General features: G+C 45.2%; 1 protein-coding gene across 1 annotated transcript in view; it reads right to left on the bottom strand.

The window, feature by feature from the left end:
* FANCD2 (FA complementation group D2) overlaps nt 1-16,068 on the bottom strand; it is a 1,182,674-nt gene that overhangs the window by 311,937 nt on the left and 854,669 nt on the right. The gene's annotated exons all lie outside the window — the stretch shown is intronic.

The raw sequence follows: 16,068 nt of genomic DNA, 5'->3' as shown, positions 1-16,068 counted from the left end.
CACTTGCTTTTGGTAACACCCTTTCTAGTGGATATTCTATCTAACTGCAGATTCCTCGATTTGTGAATCTCCCCAGATGCCAGATTGATTTTAGAAAGCTTCAGCATTAGCTGCCGCACACTGCTAAGTGGTGCCTTCAGCTTCCAATGTTTCTAGGCCCTGCCTCAGGACATGACAGCACAGAGCACATATAGGTGCCACCTCTTTGAGCTGATATCAGTTGTCTTTTATTTTTTCCCACATCCTTAAGCCTGAAATGTGGCTGACAAGACTGAGCTTGGATTAGGAGTGTGCAAACACTAATTACGAGTCTATTCCATATAGAACCTGGAGGCGGAGGATAGCGAAGTGTCTGTGGTTAAATAAGGGACTGCACCAGAAAAATCTTTACAAAATGTAATTAATTTATTTGTATGGTGGATACTTCTAACAACAGATACTTCACATTGTCAATCAGTACACTTTCCTAGAAGGAGGGCGTGAGGAGTGGACTTAGACAAGGAAGTTTTGTATGACCAAGCTGGCACAATTACCCTTTTTGCAGACTTGATTAAGTAAGACCGGGGAAAGGTATGTGTAGATGTCCACCTGATTACTTGGCAAATGTTAAAACTTGACCACCTCAAACTTGGGTTGCGTTAGTGGCTTTCACCTCAGTCCAATGCGCTTTAAGGTGTTCAGGAGGGTCCTTCTTGGCAAACACATTCCACAGTTTGATGCAAAGGACAATCCGTTTTGATAAGGTCAGTTCTGCCCTCCTTTCTCTTTCTCCACACTGCCAAACTCAACAAAGAGTTGACTGTCAACAAAATACTCTTGAGTCTGATCAATATACAAACTAACAGCACACTATCGGTCTAACCGAGGTAGTCTTTCCTCTTCTTTAGAGGATGTAGGTGAGAAAAAAACAGAGAGAGAGAGACAGACTTAATCAAATGGAAAGGTGCCAGAACTTTCAGAAAAAAAGGATCCAGAGGTAACATATTGTTAGGGACAAGGGAAGTTTACAGAAATAGAACTACCAAGGCATGCGTTCACTAACACAATGTTCAGAAACAAGGGCTATTTTATAGAGTCATTGTTCAGGATAAAAAGCTTCAGAGTACAGCTGAGGTGAGGCTGAAAGAGAGTACAGGTGAAACAAGTTAAAATCAAATTAAGGTCCTGCTGCGGCTCAAAGGAGGGACCAGGAAAAACATGGAAAAGCCCTTAAAAAAAAAAAATAATACATCATAACCATGATTTGAAAAAAGAGGGTTAATCAGGCAAACGATGAAAGGCTGATAGGGCAGATAAACAACTCTAGACTCGCAACAAAGCCTTTCAGTTCCTAAGACCGTCCAAATGGAACATCAGGCAGTTTTGTCAGTTGGCTGTTGACTTGCTTACCTTCATTTAAGGTGACAAAGTTAGCCCAACCAACCAAACACATGGACTTCGTGGTGGGGCTAAAAAAAAACAGAGAGATATTTCTCCCCACTTTTGAAGGCAGATCGAAACCTCTAAATTGGTACCACTAAATCTCAAAACGTAATTGAACAAACTTACATGTATATTGTGGAAATTCAGATACAAAACTCTATGCTGTTAAGGCTCAGTCCACCTGAAGAGGCAGTCCAAGTGGAGAGCATATGCTTTGAGTCAGGAATGCCTGATCCTCTGAGAAGATATTGGGTCTGTGCTTAATCCAGCCTGACCTTCTTTGCACCTGCAGGATGAGAGGTAAATGTACGAAGGCATAAAGGTTTCTGAGGTCCTACTGAAGGCAGATTGTATCGCTTAGGGACATTTCGAGGGAAAACTATGGGGCACAAAAAGCTGAGCAGGCAGTGGCAAAGACGTTCTACCTAGGCTGTTCCACTTCCAATTGTAGGCACCACTCATGGTTGCCAAGATGACGCCTTCTGAACGCATCTGCTCTGATGTTGAGGGATCAAGCTAGATTACCAACTCTCTGGGATATCCCTAGAACTACTAGCCAGTTCTACAACATACCCTACATACAAAGGGCACAAGACCCGACATGTCCCTGCTTCTTGCAGTACCACAGGGGTGGTGTGTTGTCCATCAGCACAACACAACACCACACCCCTGGAAGGCAGGTTTGAAAGCAAGCTGGATGGCAGAGAACTCCATCAGATTTAGTTGATGGTTCGGGTGCCCAAACTTTCTCAGAATCCCACTGCCAGCACTAGCAAATATTGGGATTGCCAAATACTAAGTGTGTGAAGTCTTTGTTAATACTCATGCTTCTTCCTTCCACTTTCATACCTTTCTTCTCTTTATCTCACTCTTGTAGGTTCTTTTTTTATCCCTGCTTTCTCCCTTTTTCAGTCTTTCTCTTTGTCCTATTTGCTTCCTTTTGTGCAGTGCATTTCTCTCTCTCTTGCTCTGTGTCAAAGTTTGATAAGGGGGAGCAAGAGCTGTTGGGGTCCCACTGCAACCACTGTCTCAAATTAAGCACAGGTTTTGCCCACTGGTGACCAGAGGCCTTTGAACACTATGGTTCGGTTGACCTTGACAAGTGAGAAACAATGCATCGGTTATCACCGTCACTTGAGGAGCTGAAAGGAAGAACAGTGTGCTGTAGGTCAGATTGGCATCTGCCATACACCACTGGAGGTCATGAGCACCCTGATGGGAGATACAGCTCTTATCCGAGAAACTTCCACAGTGTTGGGTTGAAAGGCAGGATGATGAACTGAAAGTGGTCTGAACCCACCATAGTCTTGTAGGACTGCAAGATTGATACATGAAAGTAAATGCCCTGCAGTTCTATGTGGAACATCCAATTCTCATAGTTCAAAACCAAAAGGACATTGTAGTACCCCAGGGTGCAACAAGACTTGAGTGAGAGGAGAAGTATTTATTTGTGTAGATCCTTAACAGCACCAGGAGACAACTATCTGCCTACAGACTCTCAAATCTCCTGCTTTCTTACTGGCGATAACCAACGGAGACAACCACAACGAAGATTCTATTGGCTCGATAACCCCTTGCATGCACATTTTCTCAAGGGTGTTTTCCATCTCTCCTATAACACTAAAAGGAACCATTCTCAACTTGTGTTTTATAGTACAGCCTTATCCTAAACCCTTATCTTGTGTCTGAACCCACTAATCTTCCCTAATATCTCATTTAAAATGTTGGGAAACTTTGCAATCTAAACATTGTTCGTGTCCGTCCCTCACTAATGATACTTGTACATCCTTGCCCGGTCTTAATGTCAACCCAAAAAGCCCTTGGTGATATCACCTAGAATGTTAATATCCCTTCTTTGCAACGCATACCTTTTCATGAATGACGACTTTAAATTAAAGCATGGTTTCAAAATATCCACAAAATCATTATTTTTTTTACCATCGTACGAAACAGGATACGTGTCTGGGAAAGACAGCTCCTTTTTGTTCAGTGTATTCTTAAACAACTCTTCTGTGATAATGGTCATCTTTGCTCCAGAATCAACCAGCAGCTTCAACATCTTTCGATCCACACAAAAATCAGTGTATAGGTCCCTACATTCATATTAATCTTTATTGTGAATAACTAATACTAAATCTTTTGTCTTATTCACATGATCAAAGGTATTGTCCCCCAGAGTCACAGTCAAATACAGCATTCAGCCTGTTTTCCTTTAACTCACATACTTTGGCGAAACGCCTTCCTTTACCCACAGTTTTTGCACATGGCACTTCTTGCAGGAAAAAGATATCCCCGTAGGAGCATGCTGAGGAAAACAGCACTTGAAACAGATTTTGTTTTTCTTGAAAAACTGATTCTTATCCCCTTTTGTCACTTCATGTTTTCTCTTTTGAAAATATGATTTGCTATTGCTCTCCCTTGTGAAACTACTATCTGCAGCACCCCAACACTATCATTGTTAATCTATTCCCTAGGCACTTTATGAGATATTTCAATGTTTTTTTTAGAATGTCAAATGCCTCCTTTAAACATGGGTTCTTATATGTGAGAAGTGTCTCCTGTAGCTTTTTATCACAACACCTGACCACAATCTGATTCCTGATTAGCTGGTTGGCGAAATCCTCAAATTTACCATCAGCAGCTCCTCCTGGTGCTGCTCTCTAGTAAAAAAAAAAAAAAAAAAAAACACTTATGCCTGTTAACAATCAGATTTATCTGTACATTGAACTGCTTCTCCAATTTCTGAACTGCCTCCTGAAACTCATTGAGTTCCTCCTCATCATCATCATCTGATGTATGTTGTAACGGAGGGAGGTGTTCATATATGGTTTGCCCGTCAAAACTCAAAATTTGCTCAAGAATAAATTTCCTCTCGGGCCAATATCGATTGCCTCCTATAGCTTCTAAGCACTTTGTGAAAGTCCTATTCCAAGTTTTCCATTTAATGGATGGTTCACCTGGAGATTGCAAAAAAGGAGGAGGTGGATTCACTGACTGCATAGTAGAATTTGATACTATAATAACACAATGTTTTGCGCAGAATGCATAGCAAACTTAACCACAACCTCTAGTGTGAATCTCTAGCAAACTTAACCACAATCTCTAGTGTGAAAAGCTACACACTAGTAAACCAAACAAATGACAGATCACATTCAGAGGATGAATAGGTGGAAGATGAAATAAGTGGTGTGCACTTCACTGGATGGAAAAAAACATGCTCCAAAACAAATGTGACACGCTGTGTTGATAACACACAAAAAACCTAACAACAAATAATGAGTATCACTGATATAGAATCTCCAAATAATGGTGCTTTTCCCAACCATAAACAGCGTGCATGTCACTGACTAACAGGAAGCTGCCAAACAATATGCTGATGGTACTTGTAGAAACAGGGTGTGTGTGTCACTGAGGTGTAGCACTACAGGCCGAGAAGTGTGTGCCAGCAAACAGTAAGCGTGGGTTTTTCATTCCTCTTGTGCCTGAATAATGGGCCCAGGGGAGGCGGGGGTGACAACCAAAATGATGATAGAACTTCTTGCGCTTCGAATTGATATGCATAGAGTCAGCTGTTAGGCTGGAAATGGAGGCAATAGGAATTCTAATCGTGCAGGCAAAACGTCTCCAGATACATATTCCAGATAAATAGATGCACAGTGATTTTCTCTAAAAAAAAAAAAAAAAAAAACCACACCAACTTGAGCTCTCACCTAGGACAAGCTGGATGTCCTTTAACTTTGAAAGTCTTTTAATATGTAGCTCACTCCTGCTGGGAAAGAAGGTTGTATTCCAGTAGATTTACAAAAGTAACCGGTTCCCGTAAATGTTGGGGTCTTGCTGTAGGAACAGAACTGTAGTATCCCAGTGTACCACAAGACACGAGTGACAGAGTAGAAGTATTTATGCAAATAGATCCTTAACAGCACCAAGAGACAACTGTCGGCCTGGTTTGAACACTTCCATCCCATAAGACCTGAGAACTCATACGTATCACATTCTACACAGAGAATGACAGCAATGCTAAATCACCACAACATGTGCCAGGGTTATCATTTTGAAATTCTCCATCTTGAGGTTCAAATTCAATACTCTGGAGGTCTAAGCTCAGCTGCAAGCCCCCATTACTGCAGACCAGGAAGTAACAAGTAGCAGCCCATTCCTCTCTCTGCCTCCAGTACAAGCTTGTTACCTCTTTGTAAGTGAAATAAACACTTTCTTAATAATGGACTGTATGAGTCCACTCCATAGAACAGTGAGGAGGGTGGGCCGGTGAGGAATTCGACTTTAGATAAAGTCTTTACTAGAGAAGGTATTAACAAAGATAAGTAAATTGTTCTTCTGATAGAGAAATCTAAACACAGATTTTGCACCTTGGGAATCGATACCAAAGCAGTACCTCCTCAAGTGGAGGGGTCTGTGGAATGTCTCACACAAGAAAATCCTGAAGGACAGACTGGGTAAAATGCCCATCCCGCTGGATCCAGTTGTCCAGGCAGTAGTGTTTGTGATGTGTGTGGGACTGTTCACTTAGCAGCCTCGCAAATGTTCAAGACTGGCACACTGCGGGCTACAGCAGTGGCAGCAGAATTCGCTCTGGCTGAATGAGAGAGCAAGCCTTCTCTTGGCTATCTATCTTTTCGGACAGAACAATTCTTTGTGAGACTGTGTCAAGAGTGTGAAATTAATAATAAAATTGTGTGGCTAACTGAAAGAAAAATGTGTGTTTAGAAGTGGAAGGCAGAAATGTAAAATGTGGCCTACACTGATAACTGACACAGTTAACCTGAAAATAATAATAAATCACTATCTAACTAAATGTGTTTTATTTTTTACTAACTGTAGATAATGAAGAAATAATAATTAAGAGTTTAGAAAATTAATAGTTTGAGTTTTAAGAAATGTTGTACACTGCACATTTTCTGCCTCTTTCAAAGGGCCTGTGTTAAGCTAATTCAGAATGAAATAATGTGATGCTTAGAAATGCTAATGACAATGTAAAGTTTTCTGACATTCCTGAAACATTCTGTTAATGTGGAAGGAACTGTTCTAATATTGAAACATTAATGTAGTTACTGCCAAGATCGAACTTGCACAGCAGAGAACAATGACTTTCAGTAGTTTTGTGTAGTTTGAAACATGTTACATTCCTCGACTGAACTGTTGACGTTTGTAAGAGATGCTGAACGAACAAGAATGATAAAACTGTAAAGTGTGCAAGGAAGAAACTTGCATCAGCTGTAATTGGTTCTTTCCTAACCACCTCATAGTCTGACCAATGGTAGACTAGCTAATTATTTTCTGGGGCTTTAAAATAGCAATGTTTAGGTGATGTGAGTTTCAGATTTATTATTTCTTACCCAAGTGCGGACTTACTTTCTTTTTTGCTGAAATGGGACCTATTTCTAGCTGTGGTTACTGTCTGTGCTGTGTTCAGATGTGCATTGTGGTGGGTTTCTTTGGTGCGGTTTTCTTTTGTCCTGTTCAATCTAAATTCCTGGTCGGGAGCCCACTAAATACCCACTAATACTGAAGAAAGGTCTTACAAACCAGGAAGCCATGGCTCTCCCCCAGGTTTGTATATTGGCCATCTGGAGTGGCAGGCTGGATGGAACGAGTCAGCAACTATGCCAGTTAGGGTTAGCTCTTACAGGGGGAACCTCTAAGGTGGCCCCTGGATACATTTAGGGTTAAATCCAACACTGGTACCAGTGTAGATTTATTATTCTGAGTTGTTTGATACCAAACAACCCAGGGTGCAGAGTAGCCATCATGTAACTGGGAAAGTCGTGTTGGACCAGTGCCCAGTACATGTATGGAAAATGGCTGCTCTGTTCACTCACTATGTTTTGGGCTGGTCAAGGACAGAGTGGGGGCATCTTGCTCATGCAGCTATACCCTCACACATAATATGGTGCACCCGGGCCTTAGGACTGGAAGGCATGCCAGAGGGGTGACTTACCCATAATATATGGGGTGTAGGGTGGACAGGGCACACAGAGAGTGTGCCATGTCCAATTTGTCTTTTTAGGTTTGCCCCAGTACACTCAGTATGCAATGGCAGTGCTGGGTGCAGGGCCCTTGGGGGTGGCACAATCAGTGATGCTGCCCCCAGGGGTCTACTCTTAACATCCCTTCCCTGGGTACTGGGGTACCCCTTTGCTAAGGACTAATAGAGGTATTTAAGAGTGTATCCAATTGTGCCAAGCATCACAACAGATTTTGGGAAAGAGCTCTGGCCTAAGCAACCTGGTTAGTAGGGGCCCTGGGCACTACCAACTTCTAGAACGCATCAACATCAGACAAAAAGTGAGGGCTAACCATGCAAAAAGAGACCTCCTCTCACAGTCAGAGCTGCTGTCCTTGGGAGTTCTGGGTCCTTTTGTGTGCAGGGCAGTCTTCTGGAGTTGGGCAGAGGTTGCTGGTCCCGCTGGACACGTCACTGGTCTTTTGCAGGTTCTTTGAAGCAGGAGACTGGCCGGTAGGGCTGGGGCCAAAGCAGTTGTCTTCCTTCTTCTCTGCTGGGGGTTTCAGCTTAGCAGTCCTTCTTCTTGTTGTTAGGTGGCCAGGAGTCTGGTGAGCTGGTTCCAGGGAGGCCCTTAAATCCTAGATTTAGGGCTGTTTTAGGGGTCAGAGGACAGTAGCCTTTGGCGGCTACACCCTCCTTGTGCCCACTTCCCTTTGGGGAGGGGGGCACAAACCTAATCCTATTGGTCCCTGTCTTCCAACCCTAGAGGGAGGGGGGTCACCTCAGCTCTGGAAACCTGAGGGGTTGTCCTGGCTGTGGTGGTCACTCCTCTCTGTTTTCCCTAATTTTCCCATTGCACTTGCTGCCAAAAGTGGGGCTTTGTCGGGGAGGGTGCATGGGGGGGCATCTCAACTAGCTGGAGTGCCCTGGGGCAGTGTAATCTGAGGCTTGAGCATTTGAGGCTCACTGCCAGGTGTTACAGTTTGTGTAGTGGGGGGAGGTGTGAAACACCTCCACCCAGGACAGGCTTTGTTTCTGACCAAAGAGTGCCCAAAGGCACTCACTCCATGTGGTCAGAAACTTGTCTGAAAGTGGCAGGCTGGCACAGACAGGTCAGTCCTGCACTAGCAGTATGGCTAACATACAGGGGGCATCACTAAGATACCCTCTGTGTGCATTTTTAGTTAAATCCAACACTGGCATCACTGTGGGTTTATTGTGCTGAGAAGTTTGATACCAAACTTCCCAGTATTCATTGAAGCCATCATGGAGCTGTGGAGTTCATAATCACAAACTCCCAGACCATATACTCAATATGGCTACACTGCACTTAAAATGTCTAAGGATGGACTTAGACACTGTAGGGGCATATTGCTCATGCAGCTATGCCCTCATCTGTGGTATAGTGCACCCTGCCTTAGGGCTGTAAGGTCTGATAAAGGGGTGACTTACCTATGCCACAGGCAGTGATTTCTGGGCATGGCACCCTGAAAGGGGTGTCATGTCGACTTTGTCTTTTTCTCTTCACCGGCACACATAAGCTGCAAGGCAGTGTGTATGTGCTTGGTGAGGGGTTCCCTGGGGTGGCATAATACATGCTACAGCCCTTAAAGACCTTCCCTGGTTACAGGGCCCTTGATACCGTGCATAACTTTTTACAAGGGAATTAACTGTGTGCCAGGGTTGTGCCAACTGTGGAAACAAAGGTACAGTTTTAGTGAAATAACACTGGTGCTGGGGCCTGGTTAGCAGGGCCCCAGCCCACTTGCAATCAAAGTTGGCATCAACATTAGGCAAAAAAAGTGTGTGTGGGGGTGGTGTAACGATGCCAACAGTGGCACTTTTCTACACAAAGGTACTGGCTGCATCCCCTTCATGGCTAATAGATCACTTCAGAGGTCCAGTGGCGTCACAGCTAGGATCTCACGGAAAAGCCAGTCCTGGTGCTTGCACAGAGTGCTGAGTTGCATTATCAATAGAGTGCACTTGTATATCACCAAATGCTTTCAAAAGCTTCACTTTCTTTGCCACACTCAAATCCAGTCATTTCTAACATCTTGAGGCAAAGATGACCTTTGTTACATGGCCTGTGAGAGTGCATCAACAGAAACTGACCCTCGTAACCTCCAGGCAGGAAAGTTTACAGTTCAGATTCCAGTGAATAAGCATGCCTATATGTTCAGATAAAAGCTTCTCTTCATTATTAGGTTCAGCTACAAATAGATCCCCTTCCTCCAAACATCAACAGTTACCACTGCTATTATCTTGATGGAAACACACTGTGCCAAATTTAAACCAGAGGAGAATACTGTGACTTGAAGACCAAGTTACTTACCTTTGGTAACAAATTATCTGGTACAGACATACTTTAGTTGCAGATTCCTTACCTTAGAATTTCCCACAGGCGTCAGTCTGGATCTGGAAATTTTTCTTCGAGCAGTACCATTTTGCGCCATTAGGTGGCGTTGGTCTACTTTGCTTCCATCGTTGGCATCTTGGTTGCCGGATCGGACGTCACAAGTCGTACATGGGCAAGCTGATGTCAGTTTCTCTTTACGACTTTCCACGCCAGAAACTTGGAGCCATGAAGAACACTGACTCTGGTGCACCAGAACTATGGCTCTAAAAGAAAAGCCTCTGTCCCTTAAAAGTGGTGAGTGGGGAGGATGGGTGGGTCGCCCTCTAGAATATGTCTCTACCAGATAATTTGTAACTGAAGGTAAGTAACTTGTTCATCTGACAGAGACTTCTAGTTGCAGATTCCATACTTTGGAATAGATAACCAAGCAATACCATCGCCTGAGAGGAGTCTGCGAACCAAGATCATACTAGGAAGTCCTGCAGGACCGAACAGGTAAAGTACCCGTCCCTTCGGACCCGACTGTCCAGGCAGTAGTGTTTAGTAAACGTGTACAAGGAAGCCCACGTTGCTGCCTGGCAGATGTCCAGGTCTGGAACTTCATGTACTAACGCAGCAGTTGCAGCTGTTGCTCTTGTAGAATGAGCACTCAAACCCTCCGGGGGTTGCTTTTTAGCCAGTGCATAGCACATTTGAATGCAGAGGACCACCCATCTAGAGATGGTTCTCTTCTGGACTGCCTGACCTCTCTTCGCACCCACATAACCCACAAAGAGTTGATCTTCAACCCGGAAGTACAAGTTACTTACCTGCGGTAACAATATATCTGGTAGGGACATATTCTAGTTGCAGATTCCTAACCTTAGAATTTCCCCCAAGGTATCAGACTGGATCCAGAGATTTTTTCTTCGATCAATACTCTTGCGCGTCGGTAGGTGGCATCTGTCGACTCCGCGGCCGTCGCTGTCACAGTGATGATGTTGGGAGTAGTACATAGATGGCGCCTCAGCGAAGTGACGTCAGTTTCTTTTAACGACTTTCCACGCCAAAGCGCATAGCCGCTAAGAACACTCCGATTGGTGCGCCAGAACTAAGGACCTGAATGGGGAATCCCTGTCCCTAGAAATCAGTTTGCAAGCGGGGAGGATGGGTGGGACGGTAAGGAATCTGTGTAGGAGACTGGCCAGGTTTGTAGTGGGTACCTATGGTACTTATACCAAGTCCAGTTATCCCTTATTAGTGAAATGTAGGCAGTGTCTAGAAGCCAGGCTCTCTAGAGGTAGCTGTGGATGAGCAGCCAAGGCTTATTTAGGAGACATGCAAAGCTCATGCAATACCACTGTAGTCACACAGTACACATGAAATAAAACGCTCAGTGTTACAAAAATAAAGGTACTTTATTTTGGTGACACAAATGCCAAAAATACCATATGGACTATACTCCCTTAGGAGGTAAGTAATACACAAATGATATACAATAGTATGTAGAAATATGCATAAAACAGTTAGAAAACAGTGCAATTAGTGAAAATCACAATATTTAGTAATGGGTTTAGGGGGTACACAAAACACATACTGAGAAAGTGGAATGTGAATGTTGGTTTCCCACTTAGGCAAGTGTAGTGTGTATAGGGGCACTGTGAGTACTAGAAAACCCCAAAGGTAAGTACTAGAACTCACCCCAGTGCCCAGGAAAGCAGTAGTAAAACACAGTAACTTTCCCAGAACACACAGAGACACAAGAAAGAAGATTATACAAGAACCAGAAGAGACCTCAAGACACTAACAGCGGATTCCTGGACCTGAGAACCTGTGGAAGAAGGGGACCAAGTCCAAAAAGCACAGAAGACTCCACGGAGAACAGGAGCCCCTGCAAACCTGGATGAAGGTGCGAAAGAAGGACCACCGGTGAAGAAGAACAGTCAGTATTGTACCCAAGAAGACAGAGTCAGGTTCCTGGTTGGTGCAAGTGATGTCCCATGCCGGATGGAGGATTGCAGTCTGGTTTGCGTCGCTGGAGTCCACCAACAAGCCTTGGCAACCGCAAAGCTTGCGGTAAGCGGAAAATGGGGCTGCCCAAGACCATTAAGGACCAGGTGGACTCCACCCAGGAAGGCGAGTCAGAGGGGGCTCTTAGAAACTCAGAGAGCGCCAGAGGAGACCAGGCAGTGCGCACAGGAGTCCCACAACACGGGGACAAAGGAAGGTGCAAAAGAGACCCACGCAGCACTACGACAAAGGCTCCCACGCCGCAGGAGAACCACTCAGGAAGTTGTGCGTCGCAGGATACAGTGCTGGGGGCCGGAGCTGCAAATGCACTAAGAACTTCATGGAAGGATGCCAACAAGCGTTGGCAACTTCAAAATAAGAGGTGCACGGGGGTACTGTCTTGCGTGGGGAGGCAAGCTCTCAACTCCACCAAAGTTGGACAGTGGGACATCAGGATCGTTGAGACAACTTCCGTCCACCACCCGTGATGCTCAACAGCAGAGGGGATCCACGTAGCTGGTTGTCGTTGCAGTAGGTGTCTGCTGAAGAAGGGGAGTGACTCCTTCACCTCAAGGGAAATTCCTTCGCTCTTCTGGTGCAGGCTGAAGACGGCTGTCCTCAGAGGATGCACGACCAGGAAACAGTTGCAGGTGCTGAAGATACAATGTTGCAGGAGGCATCTTTGATGCAGTTTGTAGAGTTCCTGGGGGGTCCAGATGCAGTTTCTTTGGTGAAAAGGTGAAGTGGAGGATGCAGAGGACTCCTGCTGGAGTCTTGCAATCCGAATCTTAAGAACCACCCAAAGGAGAGACCCTAAATAGTCCTGAAAGGGAGATTGGTCACCTAACCAGGTAAGCACCTACCAGGGAAGGGCTCTGACATCACCTGCTGGCACTGGCCACTCGGATGCTCCCAGAGTTCCCTGCCAACTTGAAATCCAAAATGGCAAAACCCAGGGACCCTCTGGGGGAGCTCTGAGCAACTTTCCTTAGTCCAGTTTCGCGCCAGTGCATCCCGCACTCACAAGGTCTGGGAAAATGGTCCTAGAGGTCCTAGGTGCACCTCTGCTAGTTATGGGTGCCCTCACACACAGGTACTTTGCACCCTGCCTCTAGGGCTGAAGGGCCTGCCATAGGGATGCCTTATAAGTGACCTGGTGCAGTGTAAATGGTAGTAAAAGGGTGCAAGCACTTCTTCACGCAAGCAGCAATGGCAGTCCTGCAGAAGCCTTTGCATGTGCTCCCTATGGGTGGCAAAATATATACTGGATCCCTATGGGCTGCACCCCCTGGAACCGCAATGCCAAACTATGGAATTCATGACCCCCAACTATAAGAGCCACAGATAACTATCTTGTCTTCAGAAAACTACTTAAGAATTGGCTCTTTCCTCCATAACCACCATATTCAAACAGCTATGGACTGCATATGCCTATACTGTTAAATATTTTAACTAATTATGTGTATATTCTAGTTATATATAGTTCTTTAGAAAATATGAATAGCTACTATATCATAACAATAAACTACACACATACTCTTTAACCTGTTTAATGCATATTTACTCATGGTTTAAATATGTATGTACATATTTGTGTGTGTGTGTGTGTGTGTGTGTATGTTATTCTATGCTTAACATGTTCATAGGTCATTGCATAGCTCCTAGATAAGTTGTTATATTAGATACTTATGAATCCCTGCTCTCATTTTATATCACACTGTGTCTGCCCATCACTATATGTCATGTCTCTAGCAATCTATCCTCCATTCCCACTCTGACTCATCCCAAATCCCTTTTACTACTTCCATCTCCTAAATAACCCTGCCTAAACTCTTACCTCCTCTTCCACATCTAACTCACCCAAAACCTCACTTTACTACCATGACCTCCAAAACAACCCTGCAAAATTCTCCCTCATTTATCTCACCGTTAACTCATCCATAACCCCTCCTGCTACTATGATCTCCCTAACCCTTTCCACAGACTCCTCCCTCTTTCATCCCCCCTTTACTCACCCCATGTCTAAATCCTATTACCATAAACTCCCAATTAACACTTCTGGATTCTTCCCTCCTCCACCAATCCATTACTCCAGTCAAACCAACTAACAAACTCACATATCCGCGTGCTACTCGCTGATAAGCGATTCAACACCTCATCAGGGGTAGTAAGCGCTATAAAAATACTATTACAATACAATACCATGCCCTGGGTACCCAAGTACCATATACTAGGGACTTATAAGAGCGCACCACTATGCCAACTGTGGGTGGAATACTGGGTTACCAGTATGAAACAACCAAATTTACAGGAGAGAGAGCATAATCACTGGGGTCCTGGTTAGTAGGAACCCAGTGAACCCAGTCAAGCACAGTGATATCAGGCAGAAAATGGGGGTTACTATGGCAAAAAGAGGGTACTTTCCTACAATCTGCAACTAGAATATGTCTCTACCAGACATATTCTTACAGAAGGTAAGCAACTTGTACATCTGATAGAGACTTCTAGTTGCAGATTTGTTACTTTAGTATAGATACCCAAGCAATGCCATCCTTGGAGGTGGGCCACAAATCAAGACCATGCTAGAAAGTCCTGCAGGACCAAACAACCAAAGTAGCTGTCCCGACTGACCTGACTGTCCAGGCAGTAAGGTTTAGCAAACGTGTGCAGGGATGCCTACGTAGCTGCTGGGCAGATATCCAGGACAGGAACTCCACGTGCTAACGTAGTGGAAGCAGCAGTCGCTCTGGTGGAATAAGCGTGCAAGACCTCAGGGGGTTGCTTCTTGGACAAAGCATAGCACATCTTGATGCAAAGAAGAACACACCGAGACATGGTACGTTTTCGCACCGCCTTCCCTTTCTTCACACCCACATAGCCAACAAAGACTTGATCGTCCACCCAGAAATCTTTAGTATGATTTAGATACAACGCCAACCCTCTTTTTGGGTCCAGACGATGGAGTCTCTCCGCCTCGTGAGAAGGATGTGGGGGTGCGTAAAAAGTAGGCAAGGTGATGGACTGGCCTTCATGAAAAGGCATAACAACCTTGGGAAGGAATGAAGGCTTAGTGCGCAACGCCACTTGTCAGGGTGCACAGACAAGCATGGGGGCTTGGAAGAAAGAGCTTGAAGCTCACTCACTATGCAGGCAGAAGTGAAGGCAACAAGAAAGACAATCTTGGAAGTGAGGAGCCGTAGAGGGCAATTGTGCATTGATCAAAGCGAGTACACATTCAGTAAGTAAGGACAAGACTGAAGCACGATAAATGGAGTGGGAGGAAATAAATGGGCGAGACCTTCAAGGAATCGATTGACAATAGGAGACTTCAAGAGTGAGGGCTGATCAGGTAAGCTAAGAAAGGCAAAAATAGCAAATAAATACCCTTTAAGGGTGCTCAAAGCAGAGACCTGCTGGGTTAAAAAGAAATTAACAAAAGAACCTCAGAAAGAGGAGCAGAGAGGGGATCAACAGATTTGTTGGTGCACCATGCCACAAATCTATGCCAAAGACAGGCATATACCGTTTTGGTGGAGGGATGCCTGGCTGTCTGGTGCGGAAGGGAATGGCCCGAGGAAGAGGAATCTTGGATGACAAGCCTCTCAGGCGTGGGGTGTTGGGACAAGAATTCAGGGTAGTTCAGGGCAGGCCAATTTGGGCGTGCGATAGGCCAGGTACACAAGAGGACATTGGTAAGGGCTTCATTGAATGGTAGAAGGGGCTCAGCTGTGGAAGCTCCTGGCTGAAGCACCTCCATTAGGAGATTGGACCTGACCTGAACAGTAAGCAGCTCAAGGCCAAGGAACTCAGCCACCCTACTCACCACCATAGAATACGTTGCTCCCTCCGCCTTAGCCACGGTAGGAGGAGACAGCATGCCAGTGTCTGGAGAAGTGTCCAGGACACAGGCCTCACCCAAAACCTGTGCCCAGTCAAAATTAGGGTCATTCTGGTATTCAGAAGGGTCCTGGGAGCCCTCCAATCCTTCCCCGAAATCGTACTTATAAGAAAAAGGGTCTGAATCTGACCTGGGGTGAGTAGGCCCCATCGAAGAGAGAGATGGCGTTGACCGACGCCGTTCCAACTCAGAGTCGTCGGGCATGAGGATCGGGTCAACGTCGATGGTGGGCACCACCGACGTTGGGAGTGTCGACAATCAAATCTGCACTGGGGAAGGTCTCAGTGGTACGACCGGCGTCGGTGTGGATCCGAGAGCGGATCTGGACAGGACCTCGGTGGCCGGAGCCGAAGCTGCCATCGGGGAACCCTTGGGACTGAAGGCGCCGTATTGTGGTCGGTCTCCCCAAAAATGAGGCGGATGGCCTCATAACAC

Source organism: Pleurodeles waltl, chromosome 9 (genome assembly GCF_031143425.1).
Source record: "Pleurodeles waltl isolate 20211129_DDA chromosome 9, aPleWal1.hap1.20221129, whole genome shotgun sequence".
Taxonomy (NCBI): Eukaryota; Metazoa; Chordata; class Amphibia; order Caudata; family Salamandridae; genus Pleurodeles; species Pleurodeles waltl.
Note: the sequence above shows the minus strand (reverse complement) of the source record. Positions and strands in the feature narration are given on the sequence as shown.